General features: G+C 39.3%; 1 long non-coding RNA gene across 1 annotated transcript in view; it reads left to right on the top strand.

Annotated features, from left to right (window-relative positions):
• The window catches only part of LOC120411492, a 38,965-nt gene extending 19,900 nt beyond the window's left edge, over positions 1-19,065 (top strand). Inside the window, exons 2-4 of the long non-coding RNA XR_005603821.1 lie at positions 9,564-9,602; positions 16,556-16,567; positions 18,772-19,065. This is a non-coding gene — a long non-coding RNA (uncharacterized LOC120411492). The remainder of the gene's footprint in view (positions 1-9,563; positions 9,603-16,555; positions 16,568-18,771) is intronic.
• Positions 19,066-19,846: the final 781 nt, after the last annotated feature.

Below are 19,846 nucleotides of genomic sequence, written 5' to 3'. Positions count from 1 at the left end.
CGTGGGTGCTGGTCCCACGTGGCTGCTGCCTTACTGACTCCGATGTCTCGGCCGGGCCCCCGCGTTGCGGCTGCTCCATGCTCTCCGAACGGCGCTGCTCCGGTGCGTGTCTGGGCTCTGTGTGGCCCCACGTTGCCATCGCCGCTGGTTTCGCGCCCTGTGAGTGGTTCCGCTCCGCAAACTCCATGCTGCTTTGAGTACGGCCCTGTTTCGGCTCGGAGCTGCGCTGCGCGGCTTCTCATGTCGCTGTGAAAACCGCCGCTTCTTCCTCCGCAGGGCTCTCCGAGCCGTGTGCTCAGAGCGGCCTGCCATGCCGATGCCCGGTTCCTGGCTGCTCGTGGCCCACGACACCCGCGGCGCCTGCGGCGTCGCTCCCTCACTCGCGGCCGCGTGGCCGGGGACCCCGAGAGAGGGATGGGGTCCACGATAAGGCGTGCACTCCCGAGGGGGCCGGGCGCATCCAGGGCAGGCACCTCCGCCGGCACGGCTGCAGTCTCGTGCTCCTGGGATGGCGGCCGCGCGGCCTCAGCCACAGGATAAGTATGATCTTCTGCTTTAGGGGTAATGGGACCATACAAATGCTCCTCAAGAGCTTCCCTGATTATAAGGTATGCACGGAAAACTTCTCTTTGATCCCTGACTTTATCCCAGATCTCATCCCAGAAACACCCCTCACAAGATCCAGGAGGTTCGATATCAAAAAGTAAGTCTCGAGAAATATAGGAGAACCTTTTGAAAAGCCAGAAAAAGAAATGTTCTAGATCTCCCGGTTGCATTATTTTTTTGTTTTGTTGTTCAAGGATTCCTTTTACTTCTAGATACATTTTTTTCTGTGGCTCAGAGAGCCCCATTTCCCACGATTCTTCCATAGTCCAGAGAGAATATCCAAACCAAGATGAGAAGAGAGAGGTCTAGAGTGGTTTTTTACTCACAAATTTTCCTCAGGGATTGGTGTCCTGCCCTCATTCCACCACCAGTTTGTTACAGCGGGGATTACTGTAACAAGCATATGTCAAACCAGGAGTTCCGTGGAAATGAAGTATATATGAACAGATTTGTGGTAGATGTTTCAGAGATCTTTATTTCTCCACCCTCATGGCTGGGGCTCTGCTCAGGAACTCCGCAGTCACGGGACCCGAGGGTCCTTGGCCACACTGGGGAACCCAAACCAACCAATGGGAACGAGGCGGACCAGGGGCAGGGAAACCCCATGTCTCCCCCCCAGGGCCCCTCTCCCAGGGCTCCATGGCAGGGGGAGAGACCCCAACACCTGGGAGCAAAGGGTGCTCATCATCTTCATCTCTGGGACTATCTCTGGGAGCATCTCTAGGAACTGAGGTTTTCTCCTGTTCCATTTGGAGCAAAAGTCCTCATTGCTTCCATCTCTCCCTGTTCAAACTTCTCATGAAATTACAGCTGCGTCAGCATCTGCCTATCTCAGCGCAGGTGCTTTTGCTCACAAGTACAAGTTGAACGCTCCACCCCCCATGCCTTCATGAAATTACAATGGGTACTCTGATACATCATAGCCTTACAACAGAATTCCAGCTTTAAGCATCTCCTGTTTCTTCTCCCTCAGGTTTTCAGCTCTTCACAGCACTAAAAGGGTTAATCTCACCCAGGCCTTGCAGCTGGAATGTGGCTTATCGCTGTTGGTCACATGATGCTTTGCCGGACATCGGTGCAGCTTCAGCTGAATCTTGGCTGCACTGGAGAGGGGGAACTGGGCCACTCTGGCTGCACATAGCAGGCTTGGGGGGGGGGGGGGGTGGGGGGGGAGGGGGGGTGCACAGGTGGAACAGGGCCCATCGGCTCCAGGACTGCTGTGGCCCGGCCTGGCCTGGCCCGAGCAGGGCCTGGGCCAGGCCCGCCAGCCCCTGCACGGGGCCTGCAGCCACCTGTCCCAGCACTGGAAATGAGAGAGGGCTCTGCCTGGCGTGTGTCTGTTCTTAAGTGTGGATCACAGAGGTGGTCACAATTTTAAGTGGCTTAAAAAATTGTCCATATTCAAACTGGCCAGCTGGTAGGTTCGGTTAGGTCACAGAGGAAGCTGTAAGCACCCCTTTGCAAGAACATCACTTCCGGGACTATGCTTTGCTAACCCATGACAGGTAGTTTACATTATTTGTCATATTTCTTGTAGTCCTACTATTCTCTTACTGCTTCTTACTTCTCCTGCATGTTGGGGTATCTTCCCTTTTAGTACTATGTTTTCCAGTAACCATCAATTCTTCTGTTATTTTTTGACTCTTAGGAATAGAGGCAAAGGATTTCCTCCAGGAATTCTAATTGCCACTTACCTTAATATACTGAGGTTTGGGTTTTTTGAAGTCTGTTATTCTTGACTCATGCATAAGCTTTGGAATAGTCATTTGCATAGGAATAATATAATTCTAAGATTGTGGTATTATTATTATGACTTTTTGACAGCCTAGCAATTGTTAATTTTTTTTTCCTGAAGAAAGCATACTATTGCAAAGAAATATTACAATTAACGGCATTCCTGCAAAAAAATGAGATATCATAAAATAACATATTGTGGGCCTAATGATTATTTTCATTCATCCTATGAATATTTCAATGAAATAATAAGTGCTGATAAATTCAGGAACATTTTCATTGTACATAATTTTATCATTACAGAAAAGTGTCACTGCAAAAATATATTGCTTTCATTTATGCTTTTCGTCTACTTTTAGGCACAGGGTAGCTACTTTGAAGTTTTATCCAAAGTTATTTTCAAAGAATATTTGCAAATATTGGTTATAAAATGAGTGGCCAAAGACAGGAAGTGTGGCCCTGGTTTATAGTGACTCCTGCTGGGATGTAGGAAGCTGTTGGCAGCACTGAAAAGAAATATACCAATTGTGCAAGGTGAAGAGAGTCCCTTGACAGGTGAATCATCTTGTCTGTCACTGAAGAAAAGATGCCTAATAATTGTCTTTAGATGAAAGTTAATATTTTATATCATTATGGAATGACACAAAATACAAAGTGAATAGTTCAGATTGAAATGGGGCTAATTCAGTAAGTTATAAAACAATTTGGTTTGGTTTTTTTAATACATAAATAGAAACTTGAATACAGCACTCTCAGGTCCATGTGATTCTTGTGATCCTTGTGAGTGCCTTCTAACTCAGGATATTCTGTGACTAACTCTGGTGATGCAAAGGATAAAGCTGATAATTTAAGGCTATAAAGTAGCACTTTTTAGCATCTCCATCTCCATCATATCTCTGTTGCAGATAAGACCTTCAACCATTTTGAAGCCACTACTAACTGAAAATAGAGTTTGTTTTCTGGCATCAAACATTCTATTTTCAACTCTTATTGCTACAAAAACTGGAAAGAGCTATTTAAATACTATTAGTCAACTTTTTTTTAATGTTTAGCTTAATAGTGAAAGTTATTCCCAAGAACATCTCTGGATATGAGATTCATTCTATGATTCTGTGATTCTGACAATAAATTTAACAGGAGATATAATCCTAGTTCTTCAGGTTTCACCTGGTATTTAAATATAGAAAGTTAAATGATCTTTTAACAGGGACAGAAGACCTTGTGTTTTTGATTTGTTTTGTATTGTATTTTTCATAAATAGAATTTCTTGTACATTTCTCTTTAATATTGATTGCTATGCAGAGGGTAGTATTATAGAAAGACTATAGATGTGAGAGGAGTCTGTTCTTGATTCACAAGGAACTGGAAACTTTGTGAGTTTTTAAGGCATGTGATTTGTCTAAAGCAATCTTTAGTATCTCTGAAATGCATACAATTATGTGGTGTAAGTCTACAAAACTGAATAGGAGTTTTGCTGTGTTTAAAATTTGGCCAAATGACACAAACAGAGTTTGTTATTAGAAATTTATTCTTACATAGCCTTAGGTCCTTTTATTCAAACAATGTTTCTATTTGACTGCTTATTGGCACCTGCTGTGCTGCGTTTACATGGCGCTTTTTGATCAGTAGGTAAGCACTGAACAGGCACATTGCAGTGAGAGAACAGAGGAAACCTGGTGATCCTACGGATAAGGCAGGTGAGCTGGCACTTTTGGGATGAGGAGATTCACTGTCAGAGAATGTAATGTAACTTTAGAAATTTTAAGTTTTACTCAGAAAGTACAATTACTATCTTGTTATAAGTGTAGTTAGTCTATTTTCATGAAAACTGCTGTCCACAAGCAATGAGAGAACAGAGCTTTGTGAAACTCTATGTATAATCTCAGTATAAAACTACAGAAGTGTCTCTTTTTTCTACTAGATAATTAAAGCTATCATACTGTCTAAAAATACCTCTGAATAGTCATAATTTTCTTAGTAATATGGAGAGACCTTTACCTAAATAATTTTTTTAGAAGTATTTTTAGGAGAAGTTTTACGTTTCTATATGGAACTAGTGTTCAGATCTGGAGTTCTGATTTGTCTTGCATAAAGGCTTTGCAGAATTATTCTTTAGGAATGAAGGAACCAAAAAGTCTTTGTAAAGACCTATTTATTATCACTAGTGTGAATAGTAGGGAAAGTAGATCAGATTTCCAGAAACTTTTGACTATTTAAAAACATGTCAGGAGTTTTTTCGGATTTGTCCCTAAAGAGAGTATATACATTTTTCCATGCCATTCGAACTAAACAATGTGCTCTGCTCACTCTGCTTCACCTTATAATTTTCTTTTTTAGGCAGAAACATTACCTTTTGTGTGAAATTTTATTCCTTTCTTTTTTTTTTTTTTTGTTCTTCTTCAATATCTTCTTTAAAATGTAATTTCTACAAATAAGTAATGCTAAATCACATTTATATTTACAAGGGCAGGTTCCTTTTAAAAATAAAAGAATACTATGCAATTTAGTTCCACTAAAGGAACTAATTTAAAAAGTTGATTTTCCTTTGTAATTTTTTAAACACTACTGATCAATGCCAACCTTAACAGAAGTTATAACTGGAAAAAAAATCAGGAAAAAATAATTACGAAGCCACATAACAAATATTCCAAATAACCCATTGATGCTTGCAATCATTATTTGCATCATTGCTGCTTTTTGAAATAATATTATTTAGAAGGCAACATGACCTGGTTTCATCTGGGATAGAGTTAATTTTATTCCAAGGAGCTGGTACAGTTCTGTGTTTTGGATTTAGTATGAGAATAATGTTCATAAAATACTGATGATTTTGGTTTTTCCTGAATAGTAGTTCTGAGTTAAATCACTTTTGGCTTTGACACCATGTTTTCCTTTACCAGTATCTGACAACCCCTGAAGTTGTTCAGCCAGTGGAAGACAGAAAGTTAACAAGTTTAGTCAGTGTAGCTCAAAAAAACCAGACCTGCTGTGGTAGCACACAGTAATACATATTTCACTTGATTTCTAGAGTGTTACTCTTGAAACTCAGAGCATAATCTAGTATCACTACTTTTAGTTATTGTCTGTTTTTATTCATTAAATGAGAATGTTTAGTCGAGTTCCATATGCATTTTTGAGGAAATGTATAAAACACTTTAATTTGAAAGGGTACTGGATTATCAGATCTAGAACCCCTCCTTTTTTTTTTCCCCAGGAGGTCATGAATTAATAGCGTAGTTGAGCAAGGAAGTGAAGTATTTGAAGAGTAGTTTATTGTTTTGAGTGAGATTAAAACTGGGATTAGCAAATACAGAATTTCTGTCTTGTGGAAAATTCTGGCATTTTCAGGATGAAAAAATCTGTTTTAAAATATAATTATATAATTACAAAGCTACACATTTCGTACTGTTGCCATGAGCTCATTTTCAGCTCCCATTTATCATTATTATTTATGTAGTTGTGCCAGCTACTCTTACATGACTCTCTAGGCCAAGCAACATTATCAAAGATGACTTGGAGATACAGCATACATACTGTTTGAAGAGGAGTCATTTCTGCATTAACAGTTATGTAATAAAGCAGAAACTATGTTTTGCATTATTAAAGCATCAAACGAATCAGATTATGCAGCACTAATGCTTCACTGAGCATCATTGAACTAAGCTGTCTTGTGTTTTGTACAATGTTTGTATTTTTTTGTTAACAGAAAGACATTTAGAGGGTAAAAGTTTACAGTCCAATAAAAATGAATAACTGGTTCTTCTCCTAGTTTAGATGTACTGAAAACTTCTAACGGTGTGATAGGAGATACCCTTCTTAAACTGAAGGTAAATTATTTCAAACAGCTCCAGGTGTTTATTCTGTACACTTCAGATACATCTACAAGTGGCAGACCTAACTCATTCCTAAAATCTGGATCAACAGCTTGAAGGAATGTCCCCTGGATTCTTTTCCACTCTCTTTTCTTGGAGATAATGATAGGCACTCATCAAATATAAATTATTTTCTGTCCACTTTCATTCTGTCCTCTAAATGTTTGAACAATACTAATCATAATTCTTACTCAAGTGGGTTTTTTTCACTGATGTAAATACTACGTTCATGCTAAGATAAGCAGGAGTCTTTCACTGGGTAAGGTCTTTTACCTTCTAAGATTGTAATTCTCTGGTGTGTTGTCCATAGTTCTGTAATGTGATGAGTAAGAATTTCCTATATTTGCTTCCTTTTCATCAACAGAAACTATGGTAGGTTAGGTCAAGAATGAATAGATACGTTATCCACAACTTGCTCAAAGTAATTCTGTCTTTTCTTGCTCTTCAAAGAAAAGATTTCTTTTTCTTTAATCAGACAGTTTCTAATTGTCATGAATAATTATGCACATTTTTAAGTGTTGAAGTCACTGAGGCTCACTGCAGTCATTGAAGTTTTAAAAATGTGGTCTTTCCCTGAATAATCACAGAGGTATTTAACTCTCTTTTGTGAAATAGAATATGCTATCTTCTGTGATTTTTTGGGGGGTGAAAATTTAATTACGTCTCTGTTGTCACATCTTTGTCTGGTTTCGCGTTTGATTTTGGTGGTTTTTTTTGGTTGGTTTGGTTTTGGTTTTAGTTTTGTGTGTTTTTGTACTTACAAGAGGAGGATTAATATGATAACCCATCAGGAAATATTGCATTTATTTTCTTGAGGTAAAACTTTCCGCTAAAATCTGTTGCAGATTCTCCACCCTTATGAAACAGAGGTTCCCAGGAGAGGAACCAACTGGTTTTATAAAGGCAGTGAGAGATTTGTCACTTTCAGATGTCACAGATGTGACATACATATCCTCCAATGTGCTACAAATGAACTGGATGGAAAATACTTTTCATCTCGTAAGAGTTTGACTTTCCTGTATTTCCTATCTCCTCTCAGGTAAAATCCAAACCTTTCCATGCAGAGTTAGAATCATAGAATCATTAAGATTGGAAAAGACCTCCAAGATCACTGAGTTTAAGCTTTGACTGATACCATCTTGTCCACTACACCATAGCACTAAATGACAAGGTCAGTCATTCCTTGAACACCTCTGGGATGGTGAGCAGTTGGAGAGCATATCTCAAAACATTGAATTTTTACTCACCTGAGAATATCACAGTTCAAAATATTCCTTTGCTTGAGTCATTGTCCAGACCTGCTACACTCTCAAGAAGAATTATGTTTTTCTCTAATCAAAGTTTTCATCAACTTCCCCCAAATTTCTAGTAATTTTCATATGAAAAAGACTAATCCTGAAAGGTTTTGTGTAAATTGAAGCACTGGCAAAAAGTCTTTGTGTTAGTTATGACCAACATGCTAACTAAGAGAAGGAATCCTGCTGTAGTGTGATCAAGATATATTTTTTCAGTTCTTCCAAGCCCTAAAACAAATTAGATTACAATAGTTATTTGTTTTGGTGGTTCTTCAAAATAGACATATTTTATTGGTTCATGGGCTATATAAAATTATCCTACCTTCCTCTTCTTGCTTTACATATATTTCTTATATTTCTTCATTTCTTCATCTTATTTCCTTCTTTTTCCAATCTTTCTGTCTGAAAAACTTTTGTGATACTTTCAAAATTAATAACTTGTTGAAAGAATTATTATGAGCTTATGCTGATAGATCTCTAAAACTTCACAAAATTCACGGAGTATTTCAGCTGTGACTAAGGCTTACCTACCACGAGGTAGGTAGAAGTTGATGATGTTATAATGGCATATTGATATAAATAAAAATATCTTGCACTATCGCAGGGTATTATCCTGCAACAGTCTTGCATTCCAGTCTGATGTCCTTTAGTGTATCTTTGCCCAAGAGACTCCAGCAAAGAGGGCATGACCCTAGAAGGAAAACAGCTGCATTTGCACTGTGCCAGTCTAAAAAGCCCTGTTCTGCCTCCACTTAACCATCACTAGCTTGGCAATAATCTTTGCCCTCCAGTATGTACTATAAACACATTGTGGTTGCTGGTGAACCTACATTACAAGGGGCAGAGTTTTCAGTAAGACAAGTCCCCAGTACCACAAGAACCACTTTATGTTAGGGTGACCAAAAAGGATTCTCCCAGGATGCTTGTTCTGTTATGTTAATCTATCCCAGTTTGGATTCCCCGGTTGGCTGTTAGCCTCTACCCCTCATCACTCCCCCAGAGCTTCTCCATTGGTCCCCATTCCCTAGTCCTGCCTTTTGCCTGCCTCTGGATAAAACTGTGAGCTTTGGGATCATGTTGGTATTTGCCTCTGCAACCTTCGACAGTGTAGAAGCAATAAATGCTCCTGCTGGAACACATGCAAATGCCCTTCTTGACTCTTTGCTACCAACTATAATACTGAACCCATGCATGCTTCTGTGCTTCACTGATCATTCATGAATGCTGTCATTTTATTTTGAAGGACATGTCATTTTCTCTGTGATATCAGATGAACTACAATTGCCAAGTTCATAATCAGTGTTATGATGGATACTCAGTAACATGAAGCAGGAAATGAATGGCAGTAGGAAATATAGTGTCTGATAGGCTTTTCTGAGCTGAGCAGAAATCAGTTATAATGTCTAAAATGTCTAAATGTCGACATTTTAGATGTCTACATTCCCTGAATACAGGTGCAATTAGCGATTTTCATTGTCAATTCAATAGTTCCCAATCTCTTCTGTTCTGCTGTCCCCCCTGTCAAATACAGAAAGTCCATGACATGATGGAAATCTTCCAATAGTATAAATATAGACAACGTAGTGATGCTATTGTAGCTGTGTTACAAGAGGATGATGAAACAATAACTAAATGTATAATCTTCCACTTGTCATGGTTCACCATATCACCCTTTTACTCATGGGCAGTTTTTATTCTTGACATAAGGCATCACGAGATCAGTTCATCTGCTACTTCAAATCAGAATGTATTACCAGCCTAGTGAGTTTTTCTCCTATTTATGCCTGTAGTTGTAGCAGAAACGATTTTTCCTGTTGTTTGATACAGACAGGTGTTATTTCTTCAATTTTACAGTTCTTAAGGTCCTTGGAATTTGATGACCCTTGTGGGACCCTTCCAACTTAGGATATTCTATGATGCTACGATTAAGTTTCTTCTAAATTATGGTTTAGATTTAAGAAGCTAACAAAATTTACTCAAACTTATTTTCCATTATGAAAGTGGGCCTTACTTTCCCTAATTAAATTTGCTTAGCTCCTGTATTTGTTATTTTTAGGTACATTTGAAGTGTGTATGGCTACCATATCAGAGAAAGGTAAGGACTTTTTTCTTTTATAAATAGGTAATTATTAATTCTGCTGATACTGGTTCTATGCCAACAGGAGATAAATAATGCTACTTTACTTCCATTAGTAGTTTACCAGCTGTATCTGAGGGTTAAAGAACACAAGCCAGGCTATCTCCCATTGCTGAATTTTACCCTGTAAGCGTTGCTCTGTCTTTCAGCTCTCTCATGCCATATCTCTGTCACCTTTGTTTTCAAGGCTTAACTTACTCAGTTTTTATGGTCTCTGGACTGACCAATCACCTAGAGACTCAACCATCAGTGTGTTAATTTTCAGTCAAATATTTCTGCATTATCTTCCTGCCTGTCCTTATTGTTGGAAAAGAGCTTTCCTGAGCTTTATGTGAAACCACAAGTGTAAGTGTCTTTTGAGTTTAGCCTTTCAGTTTTCTGTTTCTGTGATTCATTACATTTCTACCTGCCTGATGAATGCTGTATTACTGTTCACTTTTATTGCTGTCTTTTCTCTTTTATCATTCTGTCTCTTACTTCAGATCAAACACAATTTTGAAAAACAGAATGTCTGTTTATCCTCTCTTTGTATAGTCTCTGAATAAGAGATTTTCTCTTGGAAGACACACTTAGGCACTATAGTACTGTCTCCATCCTCCTTATTGTACATTCCTTGCATATTAAAGTGGTCAGTAAGGTTGCTTCAAAAACTTCAGATAAAATGGTGGGAGAGAATGTTCTTTTCACAAATTAATCTTGTTATGAATGTACACAGATGCCCATAGGAAATGGAGGTCAGGTTTCTATTTGTTTGGAATATTATGGGTTTGGAAAATTTTATTTTCTTCTTATATTTTAGCAGGTTATCTGTATTTTCCAAAATAAAATATCTGTAATACTCATTTGGTAACAACAGAATGCTTATGTGGTATCCAAATTATAAATAGGAAATAGACAAAAAGAAGGAAGACATTAAAAGATGAAATCATGCATAAGAAAACAAATAGTAACAAATATTTTAAATTTTTTCTGCTGAAAATTTTATTCAGATCAGTGCAATCCTATGAGATTGTGGATTTTGATGAAAGGAGATTTTTCTGTTAGATCTGTATTTTTTAATAAATTCTGCAAGCAAAGTAGCCTTTGTTATGTCACAATTAACAGAACTTAATGACAACATAGCTTCTGTCCTATACTTTTTATATTTGCTGTGGTTTTATTACATTCCTTTCATGCACCAGGATTAAGTTTCTACCTTGCATTGTTAAGTATCAGTGATGTTTAAGCATTTTTGACATTTAGGAAGCTACCCTGAATGCCTGTTGATGAAAAATGCTTTGCATTATATGTTAAAAGAATACTCAGGGGAACTATCAGAATACAGTAAATCCTACTTCAAGGCCACCCAAAATATATTGTATATTTGTAGCTTTAGACATTTACATTATCCAGTGGACTATTACAATTCCTGTTTAATTTAGTGTCCTCTTTCCTCACAATATGACTGTAAGAATGTTGACCCCTTTTTAAATTCTTAATATTTATTTTCTTCCTCTGTCACTAAAGCAAACTTTTAAGGTACCACTATCCACATGACTGAGAACAGACTGAAGTGTTGTGGAAAAATGCCATTTCACAGGCTTCAGAACCTCAGAGCTTTTCTAAGTAGGTGCCTGATTTTCTAAGTAGGTGCCGTAAGATTGATTTACTGCCTTTTCCAAACTTTGGATGATGGGTAAGGAAGTTGCAAGAAAATCCTTGATGCTTCATGTTCCTTTACAGACTGTATATCTCTAATAAACAACTGTGTTCCATGGCATTTGACACTTAGTCGGCCATCCCTTATTTACGCTTGAAAATTTGGCACAGATTTCTGTACAGACAGAAGTGAATGGAAAGCTTTAATTCTAAGCTTTAGAGAAATCATATGTGGCTAGAACTTTCATGTGACAGGAAAAACACCTATAAAAGGATCTTGGTATCATATAGAGTTTTGATGGATTTTATCCCAAGTGTATTTTCTTCAGTGTGAGGTGTGCAGCCCAGCCATAATTCCCTCTAACACTGACTGGCTGATTTTTGCAGATGCAGTTAAACAACCTTTCTGCAGCAAGAGAAACGTCCAGGAAGGTCAACATATGTTGCGTTCCACTGAGGGAAACTGCAAAGAGTTCTTTCAGTATTAGATGGTCAGGAATAAAATTAAGCCAAACAAGACAAATCTTGTATCTCAAAACCACTTATTGATAACAAAGAACAAAAAGAAAAAGGAGTTGCCCAAATGAAAGAGGGCTAGAAAAGACAGAAAAGAAGGAGGGAAAATGGAAAGGGAATGGGGGAGAGAGGAGAGAGAGAGAATAAGAGGGCATTACCACCACTGAGTCAGGGAAGTGCTGTCGGTGTCCAGGTGGCGGGGGGGGTGGGGGGGTGGGGTGTGCATGCTGTCTGCCTGGGGATGGGCTGGGTCTTAATGAGCCTGCACAGCTCTCAGAGAGGCTTGGCTTCACAGGCGCGGCTCCCGTGGCAACAGCACTGGACACGTGGTGAGTGGGCCCTCGGACGAGAGGACCAGGACCCTGGACAGGGTCATGGTGAGGCTCACTGGATTGGGGCAGCAGGGTGGGCTGGATTGGCAGGGTTGAAATGCGGGTAGCTCAGGCAGGGATGCGGGGACGAAGTGTCAGGGCAGTGGTCAGGGACACAGGGAGGAGAGACAAGTGTGAGAGCAAGCAAGAGCCAGAGAGGGCAGGAGAGCCAGAAGGCAGGCTGGGGCTGGGTCAAAGGAGGGAGCAAGTGAGCCAACGAACAGCAGTGAGCAGTGAGCACCAGCAAGCAGCAGAAAGCCCATGATGCACCACCCCCTGGTGCCTCGCAAAGTCTGCCTGCTGACAGGAGACCATCAGTCCAGTCCAACCTTTCTTTGCCATCCATTGGTGGAGACTTTTCACGACCTGATTGGAGAAGCTCCTCCACAGTGTCTTCTACTGATGGCCTCATGTGAGGTGTTGCCTGGTGAAGTCTCCCCAGAGACGAGTCTTCCCCCACTCCTGGCTGCCTCCTGCAAGGGGCACCTGTACACTTCCTCCCCCCACATGGCTCTGACAACCCTGACAACCAGGGTTGAGGCAAACTAAATTGGCTAAATCAAAACTAATTTGGCCCCTCACAATGTGTCAGATGACAATGTTCAGCCCCAGTGTTACAAGTACTGGGAGAAGTGGGATGTTGTCATGATGTAGTAAAAATGTATCAAATTATATTTTCCAACTATATTCAAGGCTGGTGAATCTTACTTAACTTTTGAGTATTTTCTTTGCTGTATTCCTGGAAGTTAGTAGCAGTGCTGAAGTCATACCCTACCACAGAAAAACAAGATTAAAGGTGAGTGTGTGAAAAGATTTGGACTTGATCATCCTGATGGGTCCCTTCAACTCAGCATATTCTGTGATTCTGTGAAAAACATGCAGAAAACAGTGAAGACCATATTCTGACTGAAACCACCAGGAACATTTTCAAGATTTCACTAAAATATGAAATTTACAGAATGAACAACACTTTCAAGAAGAGGCTTCTTATGACACTGTCTTGGTTTGAAAGAGAGGTGTCTGCCAAGGAAGGTGGGAACCTCCCTTGGAATGTAAAATGGGAGCCCTTCCCCTCCAAATTATTATAACTTTGAAATTCCTGGGATTTCAGGCAAAGATATGGGAAAAGGAATAACAGTTCTTTACTAATATATATATATATATTTATCAAGACAAACAAACAACAATGGCAGCAACAACAAACCAAAACCCAATAAACAGTCTCTTCCTGCTCTTTAAGCCATTTCCCCTTCAGTGCAGTTATGGTCACAGCCGGCAGGGGCGCTGTTGGCAGGGAAGGTGCAATGATTCTCCCGCGGCTGCAGGGGGCGCTCTGGTGTGAGCTTGGAGACCATGTGGTAATGGCAGCTTGGCCGAGCTGGGAAGTCATGGGAAACAAAAAAAGAATTATGCAGACTTGCAGTGCAGGAAAACCGCAGCAGATTGGGACCTCGGAGTCCAACATACAGGAGTGTCTGCGGTAACATGCTGGGGGCAGAGGGTCCAGGGGGAGCCGATCCTGATATTTCAGCACCACATGGGCTGGTTCTGAGCTCCGAGTGGCCAGGTGGCAGGGAAACAGGCAAACACTTCCTTGGTCTGCTGAACCTGGGAATAGGACCAAGCAAAACACAGCCAAGCCTCTGGGGTAGCACCCTCACCTTTTTTTCTGGAGTTATCATCTGCAACCCGGCCCCAGCCAGGGCTATTTCAATGGAATGTTGCAACACCCAGCTACATCTTTTGTTTCCTAATTGCTCTCATTTGTCTCTCTTCCCCTCACGTTGTCCTTCTAGGTAGCAGATGGGAGAAAAATTCACTGAAAAAGCCAAACCCAGGACAGCCAGCCACTAAATTGTGCCCTGAAAACTTCCTTACGTAGCAAAATGGTGAATTAAATTCAGATGTTACACTTGTACTGCTGGGCTGCTAAAAGGCATTCAGTTTTATTGATAAACCACACATGCTGCAAAACTTTGTATGTGGTGGAGTTAAGAGCCCCTTAGGAGCTTATTTACATCTGATGAATGGTAGTGAAGGGCCATGTGATCTATTACACCCAGTATTTCTTTTTTTAGTGTAGCCCTCATAATTCTGAAGGCTCTGTTACAAAGAAATGTTTCTGATTGAACAAAACACCTTGACTGTGTCTTCACTGCTCCTATGGATGGTGCACAGAACTTAAATACTTAGGTATCTGACTTTGCTTGTTTACAAAATAGGAAAGAGTTGCTTTTGAACACTTACTCTTTGTCATCTCTTAATGTCTATGATGGACTTTTAAATTCCATGAAAAATTTATATTCAGCAGTTACTTTTCTAAACTACCCTTTAATTTCATATGTTGGTTCAAGGACAGTCTGGAGTACCTACTCAAAATACATTCCACAATAAAAATGACATAGTTTAAGTTTATGATAACACAAAAACTTCTGGACTCTTATTGTGACCAGTTCAGCACATAATAAACACAGTTTAGCATAAAAGAAAGCCAATAATTCTGTTGGTTTCACACAGGTACTTAGGGGCTTTGAGACTGGTAAATTAGATGGCTATTCTAAACTGAATAATTTTGATAGCTGTAAAAGAAAAGCTGATATTGTTTCCTCTGGTGAAACTAGTAGGGTTTCCACTTGAAAATACAGTACCCCTAATGCTAAATCAATCCATTTGGTTGGTACCTGTGAATTAGACAACTGTCTATGGTTGTTTATAAGCATGTCTCCAGAATTACTTTTATGGGTAGATGTTTGTTTGAGCAATTCTAAAGAGCTGTGCTTTTTGCAGCTGTTTCTTTTCAGCAGCATTGACTTTGGGGTAGGAATATATTTCCTGACCTCAGAGTCAACATTCTAAGGGTGGAAGGAAAACACCAGAGTTTTGTACAGGTTGACAGGATTGATAAGCATGGCAGCAGTCTGCATTCAAAAAGGACTTGAATGGGGTTGTGTAAAGTCTCGAAGTTGCTTTGTCACAGTTTAGCAAGCCATAAACTGAATCAGACACGTGTGGGAGTATCACAAAGTGACAGGGGAAGAGCAAGGAGAAATAGTGCTGGAGTTCACCTTTAATAAAATTGAAATACCAATGGTGATGAGAGAGAGGTATGTTCAACGTGATAACAGAAGGGACCTCAGGTCTTTCCCTTTTGGAAAATGGAACAGTGTCATTGGCAACAAAGGCCCAGACATTCACCACTTGCATGGTAGGAAAGTGGTGCATGTGAAAGTGTTAGGTGTCTACGTCTATTCAGGGGGGAGACTCAGGAGAATATGCAGCATTAAAAAAGACAGCATATTGTGAAGGCAAGATCTGGATGTGGAAAGGGAAATAGAAGGTTTATGTCTTTGAAATGGAGAAACTATTTTGGTTAAGATCTGAGCAGAACTTAGTAAGCAGGCACTGGTAGTCCAGCCTGGACTGTGTGTACTCTGAAAGGTTATTTTAGGCAATATCCAGCAGACCTCCATAGGCTGAAACACCTTTGGAGAGAGAATTAATAGAACCATTTGAAGTGAATAAACACATTTCTAAATAGCAAGAGCCATTTTTGCATACCCTAATTAGGGTGTTCAGAGGAAAAAAATATGTTCTTGATTTGAGGATGTAACAGATCCCTAAAGATCCAACTTCCAAAATAATTTTTACCTTTAAGTAACATACCTTAGATTTGAAGACTTTCTTGTTCATTTCTACAGGATTGTATTTTTCAGGTAATATAAAGCCTAATTATGACCTTCACTAGTCTTTCAGGGGAATCCCTGAAAGACAATGAAAATAACTCATTAACACCATGGTAATCAAGAGCAGAATTTGATCCACAAAGAATAAACTGTCTATCTGAGGTGCAGTCATACTGAGCAGTTAAAAATAGTTTCAAAATATAAGTCATGTATTGGTAACTGAAATGATGTTTTGAATTGTTGTCCTCAGTATCAGTCAGTATATGTACTTACAAATTATATACTTTTAACCTTTTCCCCATATGTAAGCTGGGACTAGGTCAACGCATGCCATTAAGGAAGGACAGATGGTGTAGCTCTCCAGGGCTGAGTATATCCTTTATTTAATTCTCCTAAAACCTGAAAGATTGCATTCTTAGACAGTAATGAGAAGTGAAGGTCCAACATTTAGTCATTTGGAATAGGTACTATTTCTTGGTTTATAGCATAACACAGTTTTCATTCAGGCCGGGAGCAGTTGGATATTGTCAGCGCACAAAAATACTGAATTAATATTCATTTAGCACTCAAATTTACTAGCTCAGGCTTAGACATGTTATATTCAACCACAAATTAAAATACCTGCCTCTATTTAATACTAAAATTGCATTGCAAATAAGCTACACAATAACTCATAGACGATTTTTTTTTTTTGTATTCACAGGTTTGCTAACAGGTATGTACATATGTTTTTTAAATTGTGCGCTATCACCTATTGGCCTTTCTTCTTATGCACCAGAAATTGTTTTACAGTCCCTGAATTTTCAGCTAGTGGTGGTTGAATGAAAGTGGATCACCTGGACAATCATACAGCTGCTTCTATTTTGGGAGTTTGAGTCCTTTAAAGATATATGAAAACACTTTCCGTCCAAAATTAAAAATCATGGCAGGTTTGTATAGTGAAAACTGATTAGCTGTGGATTATCACCCACTCTTGCAATTAAACATACTTTATTATAATGACTTGCCCTGTTGCATGAATTGCTTAAAAACAATGTGAGGGGTTATTTTATATTGCAACTGTTAGTGTGTTGTTCTTGACCATTAAATTTTGTATTGTTGTTCTCAAAAAATTACTTTCTTAAAAGAGAGAAGCATGTGTTGAATTATCCAATGTATCATAAGAGAGTCATTATCATTCCTCATTGTTTTAACTCCTGTCTAAACTTACATGCCCAAATACACTTCTTCAGAATTTATTGTACCATATTAGGAAATTTGCTCCCATTAAACTTATAAAATACCAATTCAGCACATCATTTAAGTACATACTTAAATGCATCCCTCTTCAGGGAAGCTAAATCCCTAAAGCACATGCTTCAGTTCACTTCTGGAAATGAATTGGCAGCTGGAACAGAGTCTAAGGATTTAAGCCAAACCAAGCTGAAGTCAATAGAACAAATGTCGTTGATTTCAATTGTCTTTGTGTTAGGTCCCAAATACATTTTACTTGTGTGATTATATGAGCCCTGTTTCTAATAATAGGCAGCTTCTTGTAATCATGAAGTTCGTGAGAATTGAGTGCATTTATCTTCTCAAAAGAACTTGGCTGGAACAACATACTGTAATAACATTTCAGCCAGGAGTTTTAGGGTTGTTTTTGTCAGATAAACTCTGGGGTTTACACACTATTCCATAAGCCCTCAGCCTCTGGCATAGCTCCAGTTAAACTGTTAATACTGCTAAACTTGGATGTGTACAGGTTTACATGTGCAGAAAGTTTGAACAAAAACCCCAAATCCATGAAAATATTTTCTGAAAAAGCAAGATTTTCTTTATCTGAATAAATTTCACAGTGGGAAAACTTACAGAAGGGAAATTTCTAGGAAGTTACTTCTCAGGAATTATCATATCCCACTAAGGCAGCCCCAGAACTAAAAAAGCTTTGAGACAGGAAGAGAGGTGTCATCTGCAGCTCTTCCTGTCCTGCCCCTTCTCTAGCTATTAATGGTGTTTCACAAAACCAGTCTGTTTCGGAAACTGGACACAGGGCTGGGTGTGGACCTTTGGTGGCATACGCAGTAGCTGTTCTTATGTTCCCAAATCACACCAATAATTAACGTCTTTACAGCTTTTCCTGTTAAATTACTGCCATGTTTTTAAATACAAAGTTGTAACAACACTGTCTTCTCAATAATTAAATTAAAAACTGTCAGAAGACCTTATAAAATTTTCCTTTGAGACAAGTTAAGACTCAGATAAAATAATAGTCTCTTTGATATCTTAATATAGAGCAGATGAGTTTTGACAAAGCTGGATTTCAAACAGAGCAGCAGTATCTGATGTTTTATACTAAGTTGAACTTAGAGGTTAAGAAAAGCAATGGAAAGGATCATCTTGACCCTTTACCTCCAGTTGTAATAGCTGACACTGAAAGATTATTTTGAAAGCCTTTTTGTTTTATTTTAACTGTTCTTAGAATGGATTCTGAGCTTGAGAGATTTGATTTTCCAAATGTAATGATTTCTTTAACACTGCCTCAGGTGGTATAGCTTATAGGAGAGGCTGTGAAAGCCTACATGAAAGTGGCTTCCCTGTGAAATTGTGCCTTTTCCTCAAATCTAAACACTGATAAAGTGCTGATTCTGACAAATTTTTATCAGCAAAAATTCAAAGCACTTAGACCTACACTGTTAATTTCAACCTTAGTGCTTTAATTTTGAACGCAGACAGTATTTCATATAATTTTTGCTTTATAGAACATGATCTATTTCATTAAAATTGTATTTATATTCCTAAGTGTTCTCTTTTTTTTCTGTTCGGAAATTCTGAACTTTTCCTCAGCTTGGTCTCATAGCAAATTTCAACATGTCAGAATTTCTAAGGGAAGGAGTGCTATTTTATGATCTGTCTTAATGGTCTTTTTTTTTTTCTCAACAGATTACTTACGAAACAACCCATTATACATGAAGTAAAACTCCATGCCATTTTACTGTAGTTGGCAGCATTGTGAGAGATGTTTTCCTCTCAGTAGAGTTACACCCTTAACAACATGAACTCCTTTGATTCTCAGAATCACAGAATATTCTGAATTGGAAGGGACCCACAAGAATCATCAAGTGCAACTCCTGGCCCCACACACAACAGCCCCCCAAAATTCCATCATGTACCTGAGAGCATTGTCCAAACACTCCTTGAACTCTGTCAGGCTCAGTGCTGTAACCACTTCCCTGGGGAGTCTGTTCCACTGCCCAGCCATCCTCTGGGTGAAGAATCTTTTCCTGATATCCAACCTAATCCTCCCCTGACACAGCTTCAGGCCATTCCTTTGGGTCCTGTCACTGGTCACCACAGAGAAGAGATCAGTGCCTGCCCCTCCTCTTCCCCTCGTGAGGAAATTGTAACTGCAGTGAGGTCTCCCCTCAGTCTCCTCTGCTCCAGGCTGAGCAGACCAAGTGACCTCAGCTGCTCCTCATATGGCCCCTCAAGTCTCTTCAACATCTCCGTTGCCCTCCTTTGGACGCTCTCTTAATAACTTTATGTCTTTCTTTTATTGTGGTGCCCAAAACTGCCCCCCAGGACATGCATGTCCCTCCTGACTGCCAGGGCACTGCTGACTCAACTGTTCACAGAGTAGGACACCCCGGTCCCTTTCTGCAGCACAGCTGTCCAGCATCTCATTCCCCAGTCTATGCACACATCCAGGGTTGCCCCATCCCAGGTGCAGAATCCAGCACTTTCCCTTGTTGGAACTTCACATGGTTGGTGATTGACCAGCCGTCTAATTTGTTGAGGTTTCTCTGCCTTTGAGGGAGTTATGTTCATACATTAAATACAGAAGGGTAGAACCTGTTTGTCTAGTGTTTAATGAGCCAAATATTTAATCCAGAAATTCCTCCTTCAACTCCAATGTTATAAATAGGAATGTCTGTAGACATTTGTCAAAAGTACATAAAATCAATGAAAATAATATTGAAATTATGATATTATTAAAATTAATATATTTTATTTCCAT

The sequence above is a fragment of the Corvus cornix genome, chromosome 1 (assembly GCF_000738735.6).
Source record: "Corvus cornix cornix isolate S_Up_H32 chromosome 1, ASM73873v5, whole genome shotgun sequence".
Taxonomy (NCBI): domain Eukaryota; kingdom Metazoa; phylum Chordata; class Aves; order Passeriformes; family Corvidae; genus Corvus; species Corvus cornix.
Note: the sequence above shows the minus strand (reverse complement) of the source record. Positions and strands in the feature narration are given on the sequence as shown.